The sequence below is a fragment of the Nuphar pumila genome, chromosome 2 (genome assembly GCF_984573655.1).
Source record: "Nuphar pumila chromosome 2, dmNupPumi1.hap1.1, whole genome shotgun sequence".
Lineage (NCBI taxonomy): Eukaryota > Viridiplantae > Streptophyta > Magnoliopsida > Nymphaeales > Nymphaeaceae > Nuphar > Nuphar pumila.
Window position 1 is genome coordinate 113,554,878 of NC_143250.1, and position 27,545 is coordinate 113,582,422.

Genomic DNA, 27,545 nt, shown 5'->3' on the forward strand with positions numbered 1-27,545 from the left:
ACCCACTTAACAGGAAACTAAAATTAAAAAGAAAAGCACACCACACATATTTTTGAACTAACATAACCCTTTTTTTTATATATATATATACATGTGGAATCTGCCAGCACTTGGCAAGTGTTGTCAGACCCACAGAAAACTAGGTATTTTTTAACCTATGCACTCGGATGAGGCCCCACAACCACCAGGCTAGGCCTGTCCGACCAGCCGAATTCGGCTGGGCTGACAGCCAACCCACATCAACAAAACCTTTCATATATATATATATATATATATATATATATATATATATATATATATATATATATATATATATATATATATATATATATATATATTGTTACAGATGGGGGCTGCCAACACTTTGGCAAGCGCTGCCCGACCTCACAGGGACTGGGTATTGCCCAACCGACCTAATTTGATTTGTTTAAGTCTAGTTGTTAAATACAGTAACCCAAGTTTTGTAAATGAGAAATCAGATAAATGTGTATTTCAAGTTCCAGTTCTAATAAAATAAAATCTCAGGTTCAGCAAGTATCAAAACTGTAGATTTAATACGCCTCCACGCTTAGCCGATATGCACTATAAGTATACCCATATAAGAGAACCAGTTCAACCCTGAAAACGAAATGGGAGCAACAAACATAGGAAAAATAAAAGAAATATAATGCTAACAAGTAAGTAAAGCTGAAACTCTCCTCTGAACACTACAAACCAAATGTGATTATGGGTTTGGGCAGATTATTGGATTCAAGTCTGAAACGCAACAACAAGTAAAAAGAAGCACAAACAGCCAAACCAGAGTGGAAACATGTAGGATCCAAAGATCGGTCTATGAAATCAAACTTGTATCAATCCTTGATGGAAAAGAAAAAGACTGAACATAAATCCTCAAACAAAGATAATCGTTACCTAATGAGCCATATCCATCATAAAATAAAATTTCAATTTGGTGCAAAATATATCATGCACAGAAATTTCTTTGTTGTTAGGAGTGGAAAATTGTGCATACCACCATGAAACCAAGATCTATAACACCCTTTCCACGTATTTTAGGGTAAATACCTAGATTTACCCTTTTCCCATGGATTCTTCTCAAAAATACCACATGAAAATCAAACCCATGATCTCATTCTCATCTGAAGCAAGAGAGGAACCCATACCTCAAAAATCCAACGCTTGGGGGCTGCGGATGTTGCGAGGAGAGTGCTTCCACCGGAGATGAGACTGGCGGCACCTCCATGCCGACGAGAGAGAGAGAGAGAGAGAGAGAGAGAGAGAGAGAGAGAGAGAGAGAGAGAGAGAGAGAGATGAGGGAAGAGGGTGAGACCCCCTCTTCCACTTCCCTTTTATCGCCGACCCCCCCCCCCCCCTCTTGCCGAGAGGCGCGGGGTTTGGTTACGCCCTGCGTAACCCCCCCCCCCCCCCCCCCTGCCCCTTTCTTGTTCTGTTACAGACCTATCGGGCAACCCTTATCGGGTTGCCCCTTTCTTTAAAAGGGCTTACACAGGGGCGTGGCTCGGGTCCAGACCCGAGGCCCGTAACCCGACCCCAAACTATATGGATCCACAAGTTGGATCCAAATGGATCCAACTGTGGATCCTCGGATAAATAAAAAATAAAATTTTATTTATTTATTTATTTATTTATTTATTATTATTATTATTATTAGTAGTAGTAGTAGTAGTAGTAGTAGTAGTTTTATTATAGATGTGTATATAAAGACTACTTTATAGATCTTAGATCCACATGTTGGATCCATTTGGGTCCAATCACGGATCCTACCTTAAATACTTAGTTTTTATACTAATTATTATTCCCAAAAAAAATAATTTTATTTATTTATGATTATACTCATATATATATATATATTAAAATATATATATATAGGTATATGGATCCGGTATGTGGATCCCAAACCCATCTATGCACCCCTATTAAATAATTATTCTCCAAATTATTTAATTAATTAAAAATTATTGTACTTATACATACATATCAAATTTACGAGGTAAATTTATTCGAAAAACCCCTTTATGGGTCCTGGATCTGAAATTTGGATTCCCGGCCCAAATCCCTCTGTTATAAAATACATATATTATAATATGTTTCAATAAATGCCTAAAAATTATGGGTATTACATCCCTACCCCCTTAAAAGAATTTCGTCCACGAAATTAAAACGTACTAAATAAGTATCGGTAGTACCAAATAAAAATATCACACGATCCTAACGATTGACAACTAAGAGATACCTTAGACCAAATCAGTCTAATTGTCCTGTGTAGTAGTCGTAATTCGTTGGCCTTGTTGTTGTTGAGGTCTCAGTTGTTGTTGCTATTGTAGGTGTTGTTGTTGTCCTCTCTGAGCTGCTGGCGGGTTTGGACAGTAGGGAGCGATGTGCTCAGGTTGCTGGCACCTGTAGCAAACTCCCTTGAACATCGGACAAAAACTTTGAGAATGACTTTCATTACATCTACGACACATTGATTGGGCTTTCCCTTGTTGCTGCCTCTACTGAGGTTGTCCCTGATGCGCATCTTGCTGACGTCCCTTTTGGGTTCGCTACCTCTTGCCACCCTGAGTCTTTCCGCCTATCGGTGGGTCCTTCCTCTTTCCGCCCGAAGCATCCCCTCCATTTGTGCCTCCCTTTTGTGATATATTCCTAGACCTCTCCCAGTCCTTGGTCAGAACAGTGGCTAATTCGATCGCATCGGCCAAGGTAGCGACCTGACAGTACGTGAGTCCGTAACCCATCCTTTAGTCCGTGCACGAACTTCGCCGCCCTCGCTTTCTCATTCTTGAAGAGGTTCGGGCAGTACCTCTCGAGGTTCCGAAACTTGGTAGTGTAATCTACCAGACTCATGGTTCCCTGAGTTAAATCAAGGAACTCTTGTTGCATCTGTGTGATCATCGCAAAATTTTTCCTCTCTGGTGGTTTCTCTCTCTTCCTTCTCTTTTCCTTTTCTGACCTCTATTTTCCTCCTTTTTGAAGGGAGAAAAATAAAGGAAAGAAAAGAAAGAGAGAAGAGAAAAGAAAGAAAGAGAGAAGAGGAACTATTTTGCGCGGTCTCACTTGACCTTAATTTGAAAATATTTAGAAAATAACTCGTCTCCGTTTTGAAATTTATTTGCGGGAAAATGGAGAGACGGGATTCGCTCGTCGGTACGAGGTTTGACCGTTCCTGGCGCCTTTACCAGGGGTAATCGAACCAAGGATCGAATCTATGCCTTTTGCTTTGCCTAAATATAATCTAAGAATTTATCCTAAAAGATCTAAATGCACAAAGAATCATGCTTGTGCAATGCAAGAATGTATGCTCCCTTTGAAAGATGTTTTGGAAATTTCCAAGTATTCTGAGATGAACTTAGAGCTTAAGATAGATCAGAGAAGTTCTAAGTCTTAGGAAGAATAAATCTTGACTTTGGAAAGAGAATAATTTAAACCCGAGATAAAGGGGAAGGAAAGGAAATTTTACAAGGTTTTTGAACTTGAATTTAGGAAAAGAGATAAAAAAAAAGTGGAATTGAATTTAAGATTTGAAATTTGGAATGGATCAGAGAAATCCAAATAGTATAGAAATGAATTTAAGAAATCTAGACATGATTTGTAAAAGGATCTGGAAATGAACTGAAATTGGATTTGAAAGTTGGATTTGAGAATGAAATTTGATTTTGAAATCTGGAATTCAAATCCAAAGTTTGGATCTTAAGATGGATTTAGATCTGAAATCTAAGATCCGAAGTAGAATTGGATTGTGGATCCTGAAAATAGATTTGGATCTGAAGTCTAAGATCTGAAGTAGAATTGGGTTCTGGATCCTAAGATGGATTTGGATCTGAAGTCTGAGATCCAAGGTGAAATTGGATTCTGGATCCTATAAGGAAATTGGATCTGAAGTCTAAGATCCAAAGTGAAATTGGAGTCTGGATCCTAAGGAGGAATTGGATCTGAAATCTAAGATCCAAAGTGAAATTGGAATCTGGATCCTAAGATGGATTTGGATCTGAAGTCTGAGATCCAAAGTGAGTGTTGAATCCTGGATCCTATAAGGAAATTGGATCTGAAGTCTAAGATCCAAAGTGAGTGTTGAATCATGGATTCTAAAATGGATTTGGAGTTTAAATTCAGGAGATGAACTAGGAATTTCTAAGTCTGATTTGAATTTGGGAAAAGGAATTTTTAGAAATTGAATTTTGGATATACAGATGAATCCCAAAGTCAATTTAGACCTTGGATTTGAAGTTTGAATTTGAAATTTAGAAAAATGAATCAAGAATCTCAAAGTTAGATTGAACTTTGAGTTTGATTGGAGCTTTTAAAAATGAATTTGAAATTTCAAAGTCAAATTGAACTTTGAAATCTGTTTTGAATTTGAATATATAAAATGAATTTAAAATCTCAAAGTTGAATTGAACTTTGAGATAAAAAATAGAATTTCGAACAATGAAAGAATGAATTGGATTTGAACAGGATTGAAGATAGATTGAGAAAGATATTTACATTACTTGGAGTTTTGAAAAAGGAATTTTGGAAATATGATGCAATTCTATCCTATATGATGAATGAATTTAAAGAATCTTTGAAATTGGATTTTGAAAAGCTACTTCATTCTTTGGATGAATTTAAAATAAGATTGAAGATATAATACATCCTTGACTATGGTCATTGAATGTATTATATAATAATCTATATTTAATTTCAAGAGAAGAATGAAATACATTTGGTGCTTTTATAGAACTTAAAATGAAATGAACTCTCAATATACCCTGACTATGGCCATTGGTATATATTTTGAGTTAATTTTAAGTTAAATTCTGATAAAAGGAGAAAATGTTTAAGGAAAACATGATGAATTTTGAAAGCAGATCCAGTGTGGATCCAGTGTTATTTCGTAAAAGATAAAAATCCTAAGTCTTGTTTACATCCCGACTATGACCGTTGATGTAAATCATCAACTTAGGATTAATTTACCTTTTACGAAATGGTGCACATGCCATTCGTGGTTTCATTTGTGAGATTTTTGTAAAATAAAGGCGAAAAATATGAGAACAAGTGATTCATGGTATTTATAATGCTCATTCATTCTAATCTAGAGCAGGAAATGTGAAATATTTTCATTACATCTAATTATTACATTATGAGATTGAATTCTGAAAAGATGGGAAATATCTAACTTAAGAAAAGAAGATCTAAATCCCTCATATATTCCTGCAAAACAGAGTTAGCATAAGCAATACAAGAAAATGTCATGCATATATATATATGAAAGCTAAATGATAGTATGCATATCTATAATACAAGAGTGGCAACATAAGTTTTTGTGAAAGATTTAATGTGAAAATGTATATATAATATAGTACTAAATCAATGGGGAAGTATATGCACAAAAGGGGCATACAGGTGGTGACATCAATGAAATAGGGCTGTGAAGGGTGTCTATTACAAAGCTAAATGGGCCTGTGAAGCTGGAAATGGCTGTGAATGAAATTGATTTATTGCATGAAGATGTTGATACTAAAGAAGCTGATGGCCATGGAGTATCAATATTGTCATTCAAATCGCACATGAAACTGATTCTTGAAGTGTGGTCAAGTGCTGCATCTGAAGGCAAGCTTGGTAACAGACAACCTGATTCTTCATTACAATTGGACATACGCCTGAGAACTTCCTTTGCACCATCTGGATCCAGGCGACTAGTTAACCATCTGTAGACAACCCTCATGCAATCATCAAATGCAGTTGAGAGCTTAGGAACATTTGGACTCCCTCATGGGAGTCGAAAGAGAAGAATCCATCAAGACAATTCTCTTTGCAGACTCAGATACAACACTTTGATACACCTGGCTGTAAACACTCCTTTACTGCATCAACCTTCCCACATGCAGCCAAAAGTTGAGACACATCTGCAGTGGTCTCAAACTCATTTACATCTTTAATTGGACAAGAACTTTGAGTAAGATTGGAAGGCTGTAACGAACATATGTGTTGAAGGTTTTCATTTGCACCCTGGTTTGTCAAGATTTTCTGAACATCTGACAGGCAGTAATTTGCATGATTCATGTCTAAAGCAAGTAAACCAGATGTTTTGCTAGATTCCCCTATAAGAACTGTAAGAGTGGCTTGCAACTGAGGACAACAGATAACATTGGCAAGAAAGGGGGTAAATGATCCCCACCAATCAACTGCAGTCATCCCTAACATACTCTCAGCAGCAGAAAAATTCAAGGTGCATATTCCTGACAATATTGGCAGGCTGTTGTTTCCAAATGGTGCTAATGGAGAGGGTGCCACAAGGGATGGCCATGGAGCCGTGGGCAAGGGCAAACTCTTGGATTGCTGGGAGTGTACAGTGGAGTGGAAATTGGTATGTTTATATGCATAAGGAAATTACAGCAATACTCGGTATTGCCATAAGTGATGTAATAAGATGAACACAACAAATATCTTGGTATTGCTATAAACATGACAAATAAAGGCTACAACAGTGCTGAGTGACTGCTATGGAGGTGGACGATGGTGTGTTGGTGACTTGCAGTCAGAAAAGCAAGTAAAAGAATTCAGCATCGAAAGTTTGTACAAACTTACATCGCTAATACACTAAGCACAGGTATAAACATGCAGCATAAGAACAGAGTAAACATATTACAGCAAACTGAAAATATTGTGGTTCAGGTGTTGCAATTTCGGATAAAAGCATCTAACCCAGATGAATTTACTACAAATTCGTAGGGCCACAAAACAACATTACATGCACCGATGACAATGTTGGTGCTACAGATTTTTAGGCAATCCCATAGTAAAGCATGTCAAACATCAACCAAATGCTGTAAGTGCTATAAAATATGATGAAAAGATGACTCATCTGAGAGGAAATTTTTGATTTGGTAGTGATACATGGAAGCCTGACAGTTCCCTGCAGATTTTGTCCTTGTTTACGGGCAGCTTTGGTGGATGTATCTATATGGATCCCAATCTTTTAGAAGTTGATTCCCTTGACTCTGTAGATTCACTTGAGCCCCTCATGTCTTTAAGAAATACGAACTGAAACGAGCTGGTCTTTGCTTAATCTTAAATGACTGGTTGTACCCCAACTGCGTGGATGCCATAGTAGGATATTAGCTCATCATATTTAAACTTTAGTGAATGGAACCTGCGATCACAATGATAATTCACTTCAGCCATAGTTTTCGCAATTTAGCTCAAATTGAGGGGAAAGAAAGCACTTCTCATGGGTATTGTAAGATTGATTCCTTCCAATTGAAGAGGAAAATTTGCAATATTATCAACAAAGTTACCTTCTGCCTTTGCCAGCTTACTGAATTGTTAGATTTATGATAAAAGGGAGTGTCACCTTTACTACAGAATCATCCACATATGGGAACATCAGCATGGTTCTGCAAACTGTCATCGCAGGAGAATTAACTGTTTTCTCAGCTTCAAATTTCTCCAACAACCTCTCATAAATGTTGTTTGAATTACTCAGGTGTCTTGTGCAGGTGACGTGCACAGGTACTAACAAATGTTGTGGGACCTTTGTATTGGAATTTACAGCATTTCAACTTCATGCTGGAAATTAGAGCAGTTGGTAATTCCCAAATAAATTAGAGAGATGATCAGGCCTTACCTCTTGAGGGTCCCATCCGATTAGGCCCAATATAAACTGGTTACGAGATATTTGTGCCAAAATATCCAAGGTTTATAACCCGACGATTGCTTATTAACAGACGAAATGGATTATCATTTTATCATTAAGAGGAAAAACACAAAGTTATAATTTCAGGAACATAGAATATATATATATATATAATGTCAAAATTTAAAAGGATTGATGCAAAAAAAGTAGCAGTGAGGCTTTCTTACATGATTCCACCTGGTTATCTGTAGGCGCTGACCCATCAAACCTGATTTTGTAACCCATTTCATCAATATCCATGGTCTCTCCTTTATCTTTCGCGCAGGAATAAAATGCTAATAACAAAATGAGAATAAAAAAGGGGGAGTCATCTTATCCAGAGAACTCAAAGTGTCTTGTATGCCACGATTTCAGCAGATTCTGTACTGGAGAATTCGTCACCAAAGTTTTCAGGCTTTAACATGCAGATCACTGTGGAGGTACTTGATGACGAACCATGACAACTCGTGTACACTTAAAATTACCATGTTATGAACGCTGTCACAGGTTTTTTTGAAAAAAACTTGCCATCTTCCTGTTTGCAGATGAAGTCCGGTGTGCAGAAACTAATGTTTTGCAGACACAGCATTCCTGATGATAAAGTAAAATATAGAGGATCCAGGTGTATGGTGAATCAGAACATCTTTAAAACAGTGTATGAAGCAACCACGGGATTACACTGAGGAAATGGGATCCCAATGCACAGGGTGATGTAAATAAACTGATGACATGTAAAATCCATCGCTGCTATATTCTAAAGATGGCAATGATGGCATCACCGATATTAAATCCAATAAATGAAAGGTGGAAAACAGAAAATCAAACACAATAGTCAATCACAACCAACAGAAGGCAGAGAAATGGACATTAAGAATACCTATTACTTATCTAAAACGAGATCTAAGGTTAGATGCAAACTTAAAAAAAATGAAATAGGTTGGAACATTGTATTCCTCCATTGTGGCAGTAGGTAGATCGGATAATGAAAATGACAAATTGGAAGACAGATATTTAACAAAAATCAGAGAAATTTTAATAAACGTAAGAGGGAAATGTTGGAACAAACGTTCCATCGCTGTTGCATATGGGCGTGTCGATGTTGCACAGGCAACTCAACATTACCCAAGGTGCGTTAATGGGTTTAAGAAGCAAGAAATCACAGAGGAAAGAAAAAATTACAGAGGAGAAGAAAACGTACTTACCTGTAATGGCAGAGGTAGTCGACCTATTACTTGAGGAGAAACGGAGGAGATAGGAAGGCGAAGAGGAAGGTCATCGTGAAAGAGGCTGATAGATCGGTGAGGCATGATTTTCTTTGCTCGATATGAAGAACACCATGAAGAGGTGAATGGCGGATTTAGTGAAGGCAAAAGGAGAGGATGCTATATACAGGAAAAGGGAAGGGGTGAAGACGATCCGAGAAGAAGAAATGGGGAGGTGAAGAAGCATTCGTGAAGGAGAAGAAGGTGGAGGGCTGATCACGACTCCCTTTTAGGGTTTCTTAAACTACTTTTTAAAGAGGCAAAAAGGAGGTTCGGTTGAAGATGGGAGGCTGGAGATCAGGTTGTTGGTGATGGAGGGCCGAAGATGGGGAAATTGGAGGACGATGGAGGAGGGTTCGGCCATGGAGAGGGAAGGAGAGCGGCGGCTGATGGGGGCTGAGGGAGAGAGAAGTGAGAGTTAGGGTTTTCAAAACCCTAACTCGATTTTTTTAAACATCGAGAATCAGATTTTCCAAAAAAAGGCCTCTTTAAAAAGTTTTCTCTAAAACGGGTTTCTAAAAACTATTTTGCAATTTTCTTCATTTATTTTTTATTTTTTTTTTTGACCTTTTCCGAGTATTTTTATTTTTTTGTATTTTGGGAAATACAAAATCCTAAAATGTATGGCAAAACAAGGATTTAAACTAATTTTTTTTGTATTTTTGAGAAATATTTACAAAAAGAAGGTTTTCAAGGCTATTTTGAGGAAATTTCTTTAGAAAATGGGTTCGGACCCGAGTTTTGAGAAAATGTTTGAGTTTTTGAAGCTCGAATTGAGAAATACATGTGATGGATCCAAATGGACTGTCTGAGCTATTTAAAGACTATTTTTGGTATTTTCTATAATTTAAATTTAAAATTTGAACAAGGAGATTTAGATTTGGATCTGGATCTGGACAATGGATTCAGATCCGAAATCAATTTAAACATATAAAATGAATTTGATTTCAGTAAAACTTGAGAAATGAACTGGAATTTATATTTAAAAATGACACATTTGCTCAAAAAATGAATTTAGGGGCAAGAAAGGAATATTTAAAAGATTTTGAAAAATTTGGGGTGTTCACAATCTGTTCCTCAGCGTACGCAGGGAAATACATGTCCAGAAACTCCTCCCTGAACGTCTCCCAGAGGATCTTGTCCCAATCGGTGAACTTTACCCTTCGCAGGGTGTCCCACCACTTCTTGGCATCGCCATTCAGACAGTATGTGCCAAAAAATGTCTTTCTGTCCTCAGGAACAGACAAGACGTCGAACGCCCGCTCCAACTCCTCAACGCAGTTCTCTGCTGCCTCTGGGTCTGCCTTTCCTGAAAAAGTTGACGGATCCAACTTCAGAAACCTTTTGAAGGAAACTCCATCCGCGTTTGGAGCAATAACGACAGGAGGGTCACGAACTGTTGCTTGTGCGGCTGCCTGCGCAGTCTGGGCCGCTTGTGCAGCCTAAGCCGCTTGCGCCGCCTGTATAACCTGAGCCGCTTGCACCGCCTGTGCTGTTTGTGCCGCTTGAGCTGTCATAGTCTCGGTCAGGGTGTGAATAGCCTCCATCATAAAGTCTCTCTATTTCTGCCAGTTCGTGGGAGCAGTAGTAGAGGACGAAGCACCTCTACGGGTATAATGTGACATCTACAACGCACATCCTTTCTATAAATTAGACTTTTACTTATCCTACCCCCTTAGGGTTAATCATGAAACATAATCGTTCATATAAATACACCAAGACTTTTAAATCCACACCAAAGAATATTGAATGATAATTGCAACCAATTACACAGAATTCACATACTTTAAGTAAAAGTATTAAATAGTCATACCAGTGAAGAAGACTGCTCTGGAGGACAAGTCACACATGTCGACGCTTCAGGATAGAGCTCATATACCAAAAATTAGAAATTTAACACAAAAAGTTGATAGAAGTGTAAGTCTTTGTGGTGGCTCTGATACCAAACCTTTAACGACCCCAACTCATACATTTGAAAAATGCGGAATTTTTTTTCTAAGAGTTGCGGAAAACATCACAAAGACCTGGGGTCCCTACAGTTCCAATTTCAGTTGGATAACCACACACCACAAACAAACTTACATTTATCATTCATAACCAACCAACTAAACTCTTTTATTAATGAATCAATAACAGTCTCATACTCAATGTCAAAAGTGAAATAACAACTTGCAGGAAATAAGAAGAACTAAAAGAAAACAAAAGTAGAGTCACTCTGTCTGTAAGTGAAGTCGTCTGAAGCAAATGTGACCCTCGTATCCCCTCAGAAGCGAGTCAATTTCACAGATCACCTATGTCTAGGAAAAACCAATAAAAGAAGAGGGTCAGAAATCCGAAGAATTCTGCGTACAGGTTTCCCTAATGAATCAAATAAGAAAAAGAGCATAAATAAGATCCATGTAATATTTTTAAGGAATACTGTTATAAGCAATTCATAAGACAATGAACCATCCATGCAGAATTAAACATTGAACATGAGGGAACACGAAGTAAGTAACATTGATCACAATTTAATCAATAAGGCAATTAAATGCAAAAGAGATCAACATCATGCAATGATCAACATATAACAACCAAGTTAATAGTTAAACATGCATGAACTAATGCATAGCAAGAATATGCATGATTTATGTGCAATGCATGAACCCTTTATTATCTTTCATTTAAGTTTTTCTGCTTCCATATGCATGTCCTATTAAATGCACACAATCCTTAAGTTCCTCTTTTTAATTTACCATTGCCCGCAGATATACCAAACGGGTACAGTCCTCGAGGTCAAGTAGGGTTCCCGAGGTAGCTTAACACACAATTTGTATTTTATTACCGGATTTCAAACTTAGCCCTCGACCGATATCAGGAAACAACATTATCCATCGGAACCTTGGAAAACAGCATCCAAAGTCGGGGACACCATGGAAAACAGCATCCACTAACTCCACTATATTGGTATACCAAAATAACAACAGTTGTGTCAAAACACACCACCCCCAGGAAAAGTGGCGGACTCTCCCTAAAACCGTGGCCAAGAGAAGAACCTCAATATCGAGTTCAGGGGCAACAACACGCACACAAATTTTTGTATCCTTACGGTTTCTCCTAAACTGCAATATCCAAGATTCCCACGCTAAAGCAGAGACATCAAGGAGAAAAATGAATTACACTGTTCTTTACTTTCTTTTATCTGGTTATTAATTCATCTCTTTTACATTTGTAAATTAACAGGCAAAATTTATAACATAAGCTTGCACATCAGCATGCTATGATTTTCACGGGATCACAGCCCGTGACAACATAGAACAGTGCGGTAAAACAATAATATCACATTTTAGTTATTGCAATGCATCAAAACGACTAAAACAAAAAACAACCTGCTCTCGAGGCTCACCTAGCCCCTAATGATCTAATTGACCATTGATGCACTCATAAGCAAAAATCATCAATCATAAAGAGTAGGCCACTTATGCATTCTTTTCACACACTTTTCAATGCACATTCATCTGTGACAAAATCAATAATATTTAAATGCATGAGCACGAGTTCCCACACCAACATGCAATGCATACTTTCATTCATTGCACAATTCCTGCCAAATGCATGATTTCATTAATGAATTATTCCAATTAAAACGTACAAACACTCATGCCATCTTGATCTTGTAAAAGCACCTAAATTTCGTATATGTACATGCACAAGTAAGCCTGCTTGCAACAACAATTTCGAATAAGTATCACACAACAAGTTTAATCACATAAGGAACATCACCCCTTTGTATGCATATGATTAAGCCCAATACACTTAGCATAATTTGTAATATTCGCATGCATCGCCTAACCAATTTACTTTCATAAACAAAAAATTTGGGCCTGTCCATACCAAACTGCATATGTATTATATATATATATATATATATATATATATATATATATATATATATATATATATATATTGAAAGGGAGACTGATCCAGCACCCAGCCGACAGACGGTCGACTGGGACTCAGCTCCAGCCCAGCTGACTCAGTCGACTGAGCTTGGCAGTCACTATACACGTTTCATTCCCATATTCATACCATATTCACACCCTTATACACTACACATTTTAGTCAAGTATGTGAGTATTCAAGTGATAACACACGTGACCTACTCATAAGTTTAACTATATAAGTACACCAATGTTACCTTCAACATATTCTGTCAAGTGACAAACTCATTCTTTAACATGTACCCAGATACACCCAATTAACAGGAAACTAAAATTAAAAAGAAAAGCACACCACACGTATTTTTGAACTAACATAACCCTTTTTTTTTATACAGGTGGAATCTGCCAGCACTTGGCAAGTGCTGCCAGACCCACAGAAAACTAGGTATTTCCCAGCCGATGCACTCGGATGAGGCTCCACAACCACCAGGCTCGGCCTGTCAGGCCAGCCGAATTCGGCTGGGCTGACAGCCAGCCCACATCAACAAAACCTTTCATCTATATATATATATATATATATATATATATATATATATATATATATATATATATATATATATATATATATATATATTGTTACAGATGGGGGCTGCCAACACTTTGGCAAGCGCTGCCCGACCTCACAGGGACTGGGTATTGCCCAGCCGACCTAATTTGATTTGTTTAAGTCTAGCTGTTAAATACAGTAACCCAAGTTTTGTAAATGAGAAATCAGATAAATGTGTATTTCAAGTTTCAGTTCTAATAAAATAAAATCTCAGGTTCAGCGAGTATCAAAACTGTAGATTTAATATGCCTCCACGCTTAGCCGGTATGCACTATAAGTATTACCCATATAAGAGAACCAGTTCAACTCTGAAAACGAAATGGGAGCAACAAACATAGGAAAAATAAAAGAAATATAATGCTAACAGGTAAGTAAAGCTGAGACTCTCCTCTGAATACTACAAACCAAATGTGAATCTGGGTTTGGGCAAATTCTTGGATTCAAGTCTGAAATGCAACAACAAGTAAAAAGAAGCACAAACAGCCAAACCAGAGTGGAAACATGTAGGATCCAAAGATCGTTCTATGAAATCAAACATGTATCAATCCTTGATGGAAAAGAAAAAGACTGAACATAAATCCTCAAACAAAGATAATCATTACCTAATGAGCCATATCCATCATAAAATAAAATTTCAATTTGGTGCAAAATATATCATGCACATAAATTTCTTTGTTGTTAGGAGTGGAAAATTATGCATACCACCATGAAACCAAGATCTATAACACCCCTTCTACGTATTTTAGGGTAAATACCTAGATTTACCTATTTCCCATGGATTCTTCTCAAAAACACCACATGAAAATCAAACCCATGATCTCATTCTCATCCGAAGCAAGAGAGGAACCCGTACGTACCTCAAAAAACCAATGCTTGGGGGTTGCGGATGTTGCGAGGAGAGTGCTTCCACCGGAGATGAGACTGGCGGAACCTCCTTGCCGACGAGAGAGAGAGAGAGAGATGAGGGTGAGACCCCCTCTTCCACTTCCCTTTTATCGCCGAACCCCCCCCCCCTCTTGCCGAGAGGCGCGGGGTTTGGTTACGCCCTGCGTAACCCCCCCCCCCCCCCCTGCCCCTTTCTTGTTCTGTTACAGACCTATCGGGCAACCCTTATCGAGTTGTCCCTTTCTTTAAAAGGGCTTACACAGGGGCGCGGCTCAGGTCCGGACCTGAGGCCCGTTACCCGACCCCAAACTATATGGATCCACAAGTTGGATCCGAATGGATCCAACTGTGGATCCTCAGATAAATAAAAAAATTAAAATTCTATTTATTTCTTCTTCTTCTTCTTATTATTATTAGTTTTATTATAGATGTGGATATAAAGACTACTTTATAGATCTTAGATCCACATGTTGGATCCATTTGGGTCCAATCACGGATCCAACCTTAAATACTAAGTTTTTATACTAATTATTATTCCCAAAAAAATTAATTTTATTTATTTATGATTATACTCATATATATATATATATTAATATATATATAGGTATATGGATCCGGTATGTGGATCCCAAACCCATCTACGCACCCCTATTAAATAATTATTCTCCGAATTATTTAATTAATTAAAAATTATTGTACTTATACATACATATCAAATTTACGAGGTAAATTTATTCGAAAAACCTCTTTATGGGTCCTGGATCTGAAATTTGGATCCCCGGCCCAAATCCCTCTATTATAAAATATATATATATTATAATATGTTTAAATAAATACCTAAAAATTATGGGTATTACAATGAATTTATTCATGTGTCATGGCACTTCATCACGTGCCTCATGGGTTCTTAATGGACCCCAGCTCGCTCACGAGCTAATGAGATATAAAACACTGCTCAACTAGAACGTATATCAAGTTCAAGATTAAGAACATCAACATAAATATATTTATTGATACGACGAAGGTTCCTAAAACCATACCCTCCAACAAAGGCAAATCATAGTATAAGCATGGATTAAATAATCACTTAACTTCATGATAATATGTTTCACATTCAATCTTATTGCCTATAATTCATGCATCTAGATCATATATTTTTCATAACATTAATTGCATGCATATTTGCATCAACATGCTACATATATGGCATCTTTCATGACATAACCACATATATAAATACATTGGCATGATGCATACATTGTGATCACATCCATGCTTTAAGACAACAATCATAATTGAAATAATTACATATGGATGGTATTTTATAAAAACCCACAACTAAGTTTTTTACAAAACAATTGCAGCAAAATTTTGCTACCTCATGTAACATTCACCAGCAATTCAAATGAATAGCATTAGACTCCAAAATTTTTCTGTGTATCCCTACATATGTCTCGACCCTGACAGGACTCCCTCCTCCTCCCGAGCAGGTTGTATGTTACCCCCTGAACATGGGGCCGCATGTTCAAGGGTCCGAATGAGTGCCATGTGGCACTCATTTGGCTGGTTGTGTACGGAGGAAGGAATATTGCAAAACCCAAGTTCTTCCTCCGTACATAACCAGCTGAATGAGTGTCATGTGACACTCATTCGGACCCCTGAACATGCGGCTTCGCGTTCCAGGGGGAACATACACCACCCTCTCCTCCTCCTCACCATCTCCCGTCTGTGCTTCTGTTCTCTGCCGTTGGATCCTAGCGTCGACGCTCAAGATCCTCCCTTCGCCTCCTCGCGCCTTATCTCCCTCCTTGCTCCGCCCCCAAGCTTCTTTCGATACTTTGCGGAGGGAGTTGTCCCCAAAACCCTAAATTTTAGGATCCATGGCGACATCGATCCACCTATTCTCCATATCTGTCCTGGTTGCAACGTCTACGTGCAGGATGAGAACCCTAAACTCCCCAGATTCTTCATTAAACCTTCGAAGAAGAAATCTAAATTATGATTCCTTGATCTGAATTTGATTATTAGTCTGAATTTATATTCTTTAGCAAATCTGACCCGAAAGACTCAAATTTGGATAAATACGTGATCCAAATCCGAATGTTGACATCTCTAACTACAAACAAGACACTAGAACTTGTGTGCTCCTAAAATTATTACGTGGAATGATCAAAATATAAAACAAAAATATTGGTTTTAAGCATATAAGTGGTTCATAAAACTAACGACGAAAGCGAAAGACAAGCTTGATCAGATGCATTTCTAAAAAATTTTGAAGATGACACGATGAAATATCAATCACAATCTCTTGGAGGTTGTGCAGTTCTGAAATCCGGCAATCAACATATTTCAGTTCAGAAATATTGAGATGACCATCACGTTGGAGGGCATGACACGAATCATTGGATTTAAGTGTCATAGGAAGCTAGTGAGTGAATAACAGTACAACAAGAAATTTCAAGCACATTTTAAGTATTTATCTACAAATGGATGATGATGTGTTCGAAAAAGAAAGGCTCAAGTTATCATGGTTGAAGAAACACTATGATCCCAATAGGGGGAGAAGATTGAAAGGAAAGCTACCATGTGATGGAGGGCTATGGTGGACAAGGAGGTGACAATATTCTTGTTGTACTTTTTTGGCACATGCTTATTCATCGACACTGGTGAAAAGTTGATCCATGGATCGTTCTTCAAATTGTTGCAAGACTTGGATCACTTCGATGGAAAAACATGATGAGCAACCTCATTTGCACACCTATATGCAAGTTTGAGTTACAATATGAAGTCGGTCAAGCAACGAAGATGAGGGGAATGATTGAAGAAAATTGGGTCCTCACATGAGAAGTACTCATTACATTGCATCATTGAGGAGGGTGACAAGGGCACATGTAAGTATTCTTGAAATAATTGCTTATATTTTTATAAATAATGTAATATAGGACTAAGCATAAATGAAACTTAATTTTGTAGGTAAAGTGTTGCTTATACGAAGACTTAGAGAAGGAGGAGGAGAATCAGGATGTGGTTGCGCAAGCGAATGACATTGCAAGGAGGAACATTTGGTTGCACAACATGAATGAAGTATATCACTAATTTGGCCAACCGAGTGGTCTGGTAGTTTGGTTTTTTCAGCAACCACCTTGTCGCCCTCACGCAGTTAACAAAACAGTGTCAATGACAATGAAAGTTCAGACAAAGGATTAACCAATAATGTTCCTCTCCAAACTTGAAGACTGGCACGACGATGGCAAAAATATCAGCTTTTCATCCATGATACATGCCTCCGATGATGAGGATGTAGCTATTGACAACCTACAGTTTACAAGCAGTCCTTCCACAAATGAGGGGTATTAAGGAGGAGGAACTTGGGGTGAGTAGTTCGAAGTACAGAAGGACTGTTAGTGGAGCAACTCTTGCACTAACTAAAATCTGCATGTTGAAGGAGTTGCTTGAAGCAAAAGGAGTTCAGTATACAGACTCAAGTTGACCTTATCGTTAACAATAATAGGGTTATTGAGGAGCTACGAGCACACCAAACACATCCACATCAGTGACTTCTATTTTTTATTATTTTATAAATCATTGTAATTAATGAAACAATGTTTTGTAAATAATTGTAAACGTAGTTGTAATTAAATTTCTATTTAACAATTTAACTAGTTTTAATGTATAGCAAGTTTAACAGTTTAACTAGTTTGAACTATATATGCTTAGTTTGAATGTAACCATTTAACTTTGAATTGTGAATGAATGTATATAGTTTGTGAATGGTGTTACAAATTTCAAATGTATATACATATAAATTTGACTGTTACTCGATGTAAATTTGAATATTACAAGTGAATTTGAATGTTAGAGGTGAATTGTGTATCTGCGGTAAATTTGAATATTACAGGTGAATTATGTAGAATTATGTATCTGATATAAAATTTTAGTTATTACATATGAATTTGAATGTTACAAGTGATTGTGTATCTGCGAACTTTCTATAATTGAAACCTGTCAAAAATTCACAAATATTTTATTAAATTCATATATATAGTACGAAATTCACATAACAAAATATGCGAGCTTCCTATAATTGAAACCCGTCAAAAATTCTCAAATATTTTACTAAATTTGTCTATATAATACGAAGTTTACATAGAACCATGTGGATCTCTTTTAAGTAATTGATCCTCAAGGAAATCTGTAAATATGTAGTGATCTGTGCATATAATACATTGCGAAGTTTCATGAAGTTCACACTTTGAAATGAATATCACAAATAACGTACTAACTTCCCAAATAAAGTTATTCTTAATATGCTCTTTATATGCAGATTTTTTGACAAATTTATGGATTTTTAGAAATATCATAAATATTGGAGATAAATAAAATGTGAATTTTGTTCTTTTAGTGGAGTTTCATAAGATTTTGAATATATATGAAGTTACTCCAAAATATGTTGATTTTCTACATTTTGTGCACGTCTTTGTTACATAACATCAAACCTGAAATGAAATTAAACATACAAAATATGCACATCTTTCGCATAATAAAATTAAATATACAAAATATACATAACATTAAACCTGAAATAAATATTTAAAGTACATTTACAGAATAGTTTATTCAAATTTATATACAATCTTTAACAATTCTGTCAAATTATATCTAATGTATTACCATAGTAATAAACTTATATACCCAAAAAAAATCATAACTCAGTGTATGATATCTTGCCATATTGTCTGATGTCTCCTTATACATTGCCTTTTGTTTGGCCTTTTGACCTTTTGTGTTCCACTACGGTCTTTTTTAACTCTTTGTCTCCTTCTCAGCCTTCTGCTTGGCACCGTCCAAAGTTGTCTTCTCTCTCATGCATTTATAAATTTTGATCATACGCTTCTTGTAGTCTATTGCATTATTTTGAAAAAGGGTTATTAGTAAACAACTAACTATATCTTATATCTAAAAAACATAACAAAATAGAACATATACACATACTTGCATGAAGTTCAATTATGTGTTTTTGCCTAAATACCACAATCAATCTTGTAATGATTATATACCAAGGTAAGAACATGCACATGTATAAATTGAGTTAACAAACATATGCAAAGTGATTATCCATTTTCTTATTGAGGAATACCTTCCATGAGCCAGACCATCCAATGGGTGTAACAGTCGAAGCCAAACCACACTATAAAAAATAAACATATAACATAACATTCAACCTACCAAGTACGAGAGACAAATAAACATATTGTTGAATAAGTAATGTTATCATACTAGTGCTCTAATGTTCTTATATGCATTAGTCATGGACCCTGTCAAATTGTACAACCTGAACTCGTTTGTATTCATATTCATTTCTCAAAGAACCCAGTGTGAGTTGCTCCAGTTGACAAAAATTAAGATTTGCAATATAAATCGAGTTTAAGGTCATTGTGCACGTGAAAATTTAAGTTTTGTAAGTATGCAAAGGTGTCCAGCCGATACCTTGTCAGATTCAAAGTAAGGATGTAGCAATTGGCTGATCTCCAAGCATCCACGAGCCCCATCTGTCATCCCTTTAGTTTTGGTCATTTGTTGTGAGCATTTAATGTTTGCTAGTTAGTTTTTATTAGTAGGTAGAAAACCACTGAAACATCACTTTTGAGACTCACAGAGAAATACAGGGTAAGGTAAATCATCTTGGAAAGTTTCGCTCTTGTTATCATGTCTTGGTTGTGGGACGCTTGAAGTCCTTCTATGAATCTCGCTAGATGCTACATAAGATATTAGATATGTGATACATTCATATTAGGTTCAAATGAGTCTACATGCAAACATAACAAACAAACAAACTAACTAACTAACTAAGGTCCATACCTAACACATATATCATTTGCCAACATATTTTCTTCATAAAATTCATGCTCTTTTGACTCTTTTAGTTGTTGCACATCTTTTTTTTTTCTCATTAACCTATTCTCATCACTAATTATAATTGAATATAAACACATACATGTCACTACCATTGGTTGTCTACACGCATGACTTAGGACATTCATTATACCTTAGGCACCACAATTGGGTCCTCGCTTGGTGGTGGGAGTGGGGGTTTGGTTCTTTTTCTATTGCCAACTCGATATAATTTAACTGTGAAGAACTTGTCATAGTAATCCTCTAGTAGCTTGTCTTCATACAAAATGCATGTTATCACATATTCACATGGAATCCCACTAACATGTCACTATTCACAAGAGCATAACTGCTTCTCAAGATTAACACTGTAATATGAGAACTTCATACTATATATGTGAATTTAGTAAAATATTTGTGAAGTTTCAATAGGTTTCAATTATAGAAAGTTCGCAGATACGCAATTCACCTGTAACTTTAAAATTTGCATGTAATAACTAAAAATTTGCAGTAAATACACAATTCACCTATAACATTCAAATTCACCTTCAATATTCAAATTTATTGAAGATACACAATTTACTTGTAATATTAAAAAATTTTGCATATACACAATTTACCTGTAACATTCAAAATCACTTGTAATATTCAAATTTACATCCGGTAACATTTGAAACTTGTAACACGATTTATAAAACTATATACATTCATTCATAATTCAAAGTTAAAATGTTATATTCAAACTAGGTATATACAGTTCAAACTAGTTAAGTTGTTAAACTTGGTATACATTCAAACTAATTAAACTGTTAAACAAAAAATTAATTACAACTACACTTATAATTATTTACAAAACATGGTTTCATTAATTATAATGATTTACAAAATAAAAAAACAATAGTCATTGATGTGGATGCTTCTGACGCGCTCGCAGCTTCTCAATGAGCTTATTATTGTTAGCGATAAGGTCAGTTTGAGCCTATATAATGGACTCATTTTGCTTCAAGCAACTCCTTTAGCATGTAGATTTTAGCCAGTGCAAGAGATAACACTTTTCGTTCCACTATGTAAACTACAGGTTGTCAGCAGCTACATCCTTGTCATTATAGGTATGTACCATGGATGACAAGTTGATGTCTTCACCATCGTCGCACCAATCTTCAAGTTTGATGAAGAACAACATGGACTAATCCTTCATTCGATCATTCATTGTCATTGACATGGTTCAGTTAACTACACAAAGGCAACAAGGTGGTTGTTGTATAAATTTTAAACTGTCAGACCACTCGACATACCATTTGGCATTATATTTCACTCATGTTGTGCAAGAAAATGTCCCTTCTTGTGATGTCTTTCACTTGCAAAACCATATTTAGATTCTCTTCCTCCTTTGCATCTTTATAGAGCACCACTTTACCTACAAAATGAAGTTTCATGCATGGATAGTTTAATATCATATTATTTATAGAAATATAGAAAATCATTTCAAGAATACTTACATGTTCTCTCGTTAGCTTGCATAATGATGTTGCACAACATTTTCCATGCGAGGACTCAACGCTCTTCGGTCATTCTCCTTTTCTTTGTTGCGTGATTGACTTCATATTGCAACACATGAAAATTTTGAGAGAATCATGTCTCAAGGGCCTTCCAATAGATATGTGCTCTCATATCCAAACCTGCAAGAATCAATACAAGGATTAACATTGATTAATACACTGTATAGTACATCAATAATGTTAAATAACTCAAAAGTTTAGGTTCAATGAAGAAATAAATACCTCCAATACAATCAACATGTCAGAGATGTTTTTTCTTTCATGCTTCATGGCACTCAAACTTGCATATAGGTGTGCAAATGAAGTTATTTCTCATGTGTATTCATTAACATGATTCAGGTCTTGCAATAGTTCAAAGAACGATTCATGGATCAACTTCTCACCAGTGTCGATGAATAAGCATGTGCTAAGGAAGTACAATAAGAATTATGTCACCTCCTTATCCACCCTAGGACCCCTTCCCCTCCATCGCACAGTAGTTTATTCTTTATTATCCTTTCCTTGTTGGGATCATAGTGCTTCCTCAACAATGATAATTCAAAGCAAAAAGCTTTCTTGTTGGGTATGAAAGTAGCTTCGCCTTGGCTTAGGCGAGTGCAGTCACTTTCGGATAAAATGAATTAGGTCCCAAATCAGTAGCCCTTCCTTCTACTCCTAGTTTAGGAGCCAAGTCAGCAGCCTTTTATGATATGAAAGCATTTCTTTCGAGATAGCCAGTCCAAGTGCAGGGCAAGAGCTAACCATAGCAGTCTTCCTTTTTTAGATAAACACCTAAAATGTGCTTGAAATCTTTCTACTGATATGCACTCACTGGATCTCTATGGCACTTAAATTTGGTTATTTATAATATATCCTTTAATGTGATGGTCATCTCAATATCTTTGAACTGAAATGTATTGATTGTTGGATTCCATAACTGCACAACAACCTCTAAGAGACTGTGACTGATGTTCCATGGTGTGATCTCCAAGAAATTTTAGAAATGCATCTGATCCAGCTTGTCTTTCACTTCCTCCATTAGTTTTATGAACCACTTATGTGCTTGAAACCAGTAGAACCTGTGCATGTATCTTGTTGGATTCCTTGAATATTCTCATTGTGGATCTTATAGTCATAATTCATTTTGCTGAAATCAATCAAATTAATCATTGAATTACACATACAAATATAATTACTTAAGTACAATGATTCAAACTAGTTATTTTAAAAATATGTTATATATATATATATATAGATAGATAGATAGATAGATAGATAGATAGATAGATATGTGTGTGTGAGAGAAAGAGAGAGAAATTAATGAATATATATATTCAAACTAGTTATCTTAAAAATATGCTTCACACATACATATATATAATAAATTAATGAATATATATATTGAAACTAGTTATCCTATAAACATACTGCAAACATATACCTCAAATTAATGAATGAATTGCAATACTCAATTTAGTTATTTTACAAACATGCTTCACACACACACACACACACACACACATATATATATATATATGGTAAATTAATGAATATATATTCAAACTAGTTATCCTATAAACATGTTGCAAACATATACCTCAAATTATCTTATAAACATGGTGATGAAAATTGTGATAGATGGTGGTGGTGGTGGTGGTGGTGGTGGTGGTGGTGATGGTAATGACAGTGATGACAATGGTGATGATGGAGATGGTGGTCATAATAATGGTAAAGAAGTGGTGGTAGTGATTATGGTGATAGTGGAGAAATGGTAGTGGTGATGGGGATAATGGGGGTAAAGTGAAAGAAAAAAGTTGTAAAAAAAAGTCTCACATATGAAGATTTTTTGTGGCAACTAAGTTTCACTATTTTGATGTATAGGAAAATCTCAGTTTCATTGGTGAAAGTAGAGTTTCACTTAAACTTTAAGTTCCACTTACGAAAGTCAAGTTTTGCTAAAATTATGAGTTTCACTCGTTCACCATTGTTGTTATCTCATCACCAATGAAACCTCGGAAGGTTCGCTTGTGCGAAGGGTAAAGTGGTCCTAAAGAAGTCGAACATTGGTGAATTTGGAAATGGGACGTATTTTAAAAATTATAAGGCATTTTGAAAAACATGTCATTTTTGTCGTACAATACTGTTATTTTTTATTAACACGTGACTTCCTTGGTATCTTTTGTCTAAGAGAGAGAGAGTCGGGATTTTCTTGTGCATCAACCATATTGGGTTTTATTTGAACTTATCCAACTCGGGATTATCTTGAATCTCCTCATCAGTTGTTTTCTGGCAAAGAAAAATCTCGTAATAAATTTAAAAAATATAAAATTTTGGAAAATATTAGTATATTTGAAGTTAGAATACATATAAAAAAAAAACACACGCGCACATATATATGGGTCAATCTAACATTAAACTAGTTGTATTTAACATTAGATGGATACAAGCTTATTAAAATGACTAAAATACTTTTAAAACAATGATATTTTTTAAAATGCAAGGTTACTTTTTGAGGTCAAAAAGGTAATTTCAAAGCTTCATAAAAATATTTTTTTGGAAAAAGTAATTAATTTTTCAATTTTCTCCAAGTTCAAAAGACATAATGCCAAAAAAATAACTTTGCATTTTAAAAAAGTATCAATTCTTTTAAGAGTATTTTAGTCATTTTAATAAGATGAATCCATCTAATGTTAAACACAACTAGTTTAATATTAGATTAACCATATATATAAAGGCGTTATGTCGGATGCATGCATGATCAATGGCTCACACGCATTTGCAGAAAATATGAGTTTTAGTGGTGGTTGCGACCATCGCCAAAAGCTTTTTTTCTGCACAGGTGGTCAAAGACTGTCTCTAAATGCCTTTATATCCAACAATTGGATGCGCTGCCCCGTCGGACTCTCGACGGTACGCCCTTTCTTGTGTGTATATATATATATATATATCATGTTAATGATGTAATAATGTTACGATAAAACAAGATATTTTCAATGTACGTGATATTTTGAAAATATCACATTTTCAGCATTTTGTTGGTTTATATAATCTCAAGATTTTTAAAAATAGGGCAATCATTGTGACTGTAGTTAGACCATGTCAAGCCTCAAGTTTTGATCCGGCAGTTCCTGAAATCTAGAGGGAGGATCAGGTACAATGTTATTGCACACTTTTAGTGTGCTGCTACACCTGATCACCCACTATCTTTGGGATACAGCCTGTCAGCTGTGGGACCAACAGCAAATGGTGGGCAATCAGGTGCAGCAGCACATGAAAAGTATGCAATCACATTGCACCTGATCTGCCCTCTGAAATGTAGCTGCCATCACGCCGATACTTGGCCCAGCCCACAGCCAATGCTTATTCAGAAACGAGAAGAGCAGCTCTAAACTTGGTGACTCAAGTTGTTGGAGACTTGTTTGGGCTCACAAAATTGGGCTGACCTTGTAAAGGTTGCAAAAGCTGAGCACAAATAATCGTTCAGCTTGTACACAGTAACCGTATGCTTAGAAAATGCTAATTTTTATTAGAGTGCTTTAGCCATTTCAATCAATTTATAAAATTGTTTTAACAGTAGACAAACCAATATATATATATATATATATATATATGTGTGTGTGTGTGTGTGTGTGTGTGTGTGTGTGAGAGAGAGAGAGAGAGAGAAAGTATTGGCTACACAACTGAAAATTTTCATTTTTATTTTATTTGTCTACTTTTTTTGCACATCTCATACTCCACATGTGATCTACATGTTTGATTTAGTAGACTTGCATCATGTTTTTTCGATGTGTAGGTGGTAAATTTTTTTGAGATTGAAAAAACAATAGCCTATGCTGTGCCAAATTTTCACCTTACAAAAACACATTTTTACATCACAAAAAATATCCTCCAATGATTAGTTCCTACTATTTTGTCCATGCTGAACACATTGATAGAGTTAGATTTGGTCAACATGACCTCCTGTGAGCTTCGAAACCCGCAAGTGTAGCAAACATTTTTCATGTATATGTATATTATTTTATATATTATAGTGTAGCATAGTGGGTTGGAAGTGTATAGCGGTTGGGTGTTTAAATCTCATCATTAAAAAATAAAATATATATTTTTAAACGTGGAAACTCAAACTTGGCTCGTAACGAGCGTAGGCTTGGCTGGTTCCACGTGCTACTCTATGCGGATGGCAAGCAAACTTATATTTCTTACAAGCATTGTTTCTATACGCTATTTTCTAAAAATAACCCTTATAATTGTATATTAAGAGATATTTTACGGGAAATGACCGTACGATAAAAATGATGTGTTTACAAAAATACCCCACAACTTACTATATATGTCAAATGAACAATTTTGCAGGGTTTTTTTTTTAATGCTTTTATCCCTGGTAGCTGCGAATTTTTTGTTTTCATAGGTCACAATGCTGAAAGTGGATTGACCCATGAAGCTCGTCAACAAAATCGCATATGAGGTTGTGATATTGCAAAAAAGATTACAAAATTCTAAAACACTTGTGAAAATCGTGATGAATATCGCAAGGCACGTTACGAAAATCATTTAAGTGTTGCGGAAGTTCATACCTTGTGAAATTTTAAACGAGTATCATAGGGGTATTGCGAAATTTTATTTTATATAAATAAGGCTTCATTTTTTAACCCCGTATTTGCATCTGGATGCCCTATTTTTGCAACCTTAGGGTTTTTTTGGTCTTCAATCCTTTCGGCAATTTTTCAATGACATTCATGAATTGCGAAAATCCCTCATCGGTGGTTCACCGGCAATGATAAAACCCAAAAGATGAGCAGTACAATACATATAAACAAAAATAAAATTTACAACTATAATTCATCCATAAACATAACTGAACAAGTACAAATTCTATCAACCTTACATGCAAAATTATAACGAAGTTTTTAAATACAATCATGATTGAACTTTACATTCAAATGACATTCAAGTTTTTATTTATTCTGTCAAAATTATATTCGCATAGGGCATTCGGATGTAAATAAAGAGGTTGATGACAAAAAAAATTAGAGTTGAGAAACAAAACGTCATTTATATATAATAGAATTTCGCAATACTCATATGATACTCGTTTGAAATTTCGCAATGTATGCACTTTTAAAAGTTTTTCATAATTTCACAAACTTTATGCGATATTCTCTTGAAATTTCTCAAGGTACGGACTTCCACAACACTTAAAGGATTTTCACAACCTGCCTTGCAATACTCGTCACGATTTTAACAAGTATTTTTAGAAATTTTTACTCTTTTGAACATTGCAATATATGCAATTTTGTTGACGATCTAATTTTAGCATTGTGACCTGCGAAAATAAAAAATTTGCAACTACAATGGATAAAAGCATCAAAAAAGTGAAAACTTACAAAATTGTTCATTTAGGGGATTTGGTAAATTGTGAGGCATTTTTTTTAAATGTGACATTTTTATCATACAGTAGTCATTTTCTGGATATTTTAACCGTTTATATCAAGGCCAAACTTCCTTCTTGCTACTGGCTCAAGTTGGGGTCCTAACTTAACAAACCAAGCACAACTTTCTCAGCATGCTTAATAGCCTTAGACAAGATGAACCGATTCTCAATTTTCTGTCCAATTCGTTAGCCGGTACAGCTAAGGATGAATTGGAATCGGGCCGAGTCCAGCCAACTCAACTAGACTTCAAAGATTGGTCAAAAAAAGTTAAAATTGCCATGCCAATAACTCTTATTTGTGTAGCTTTTTAGCTAAGGGTGTCAATGGGTTGGGC

At 35.8% G+C, this 27,545-nt stretch overlaps 1 pseudogene; it reads right to left on the reverse strand.

The window, feature by feature from the left end:
• Window positions 1-5,362: 5,362 nt before the first annotated feature.
• On the reverse strand, window positions 5,363-19,905 carry LOC149846797 (putative GPI-anchored protein At1g61900; annotated as a pseudogene).
• Between the last annotated feature and the right edge of the window lie 7,640 nt (window positions 19,906-27,545).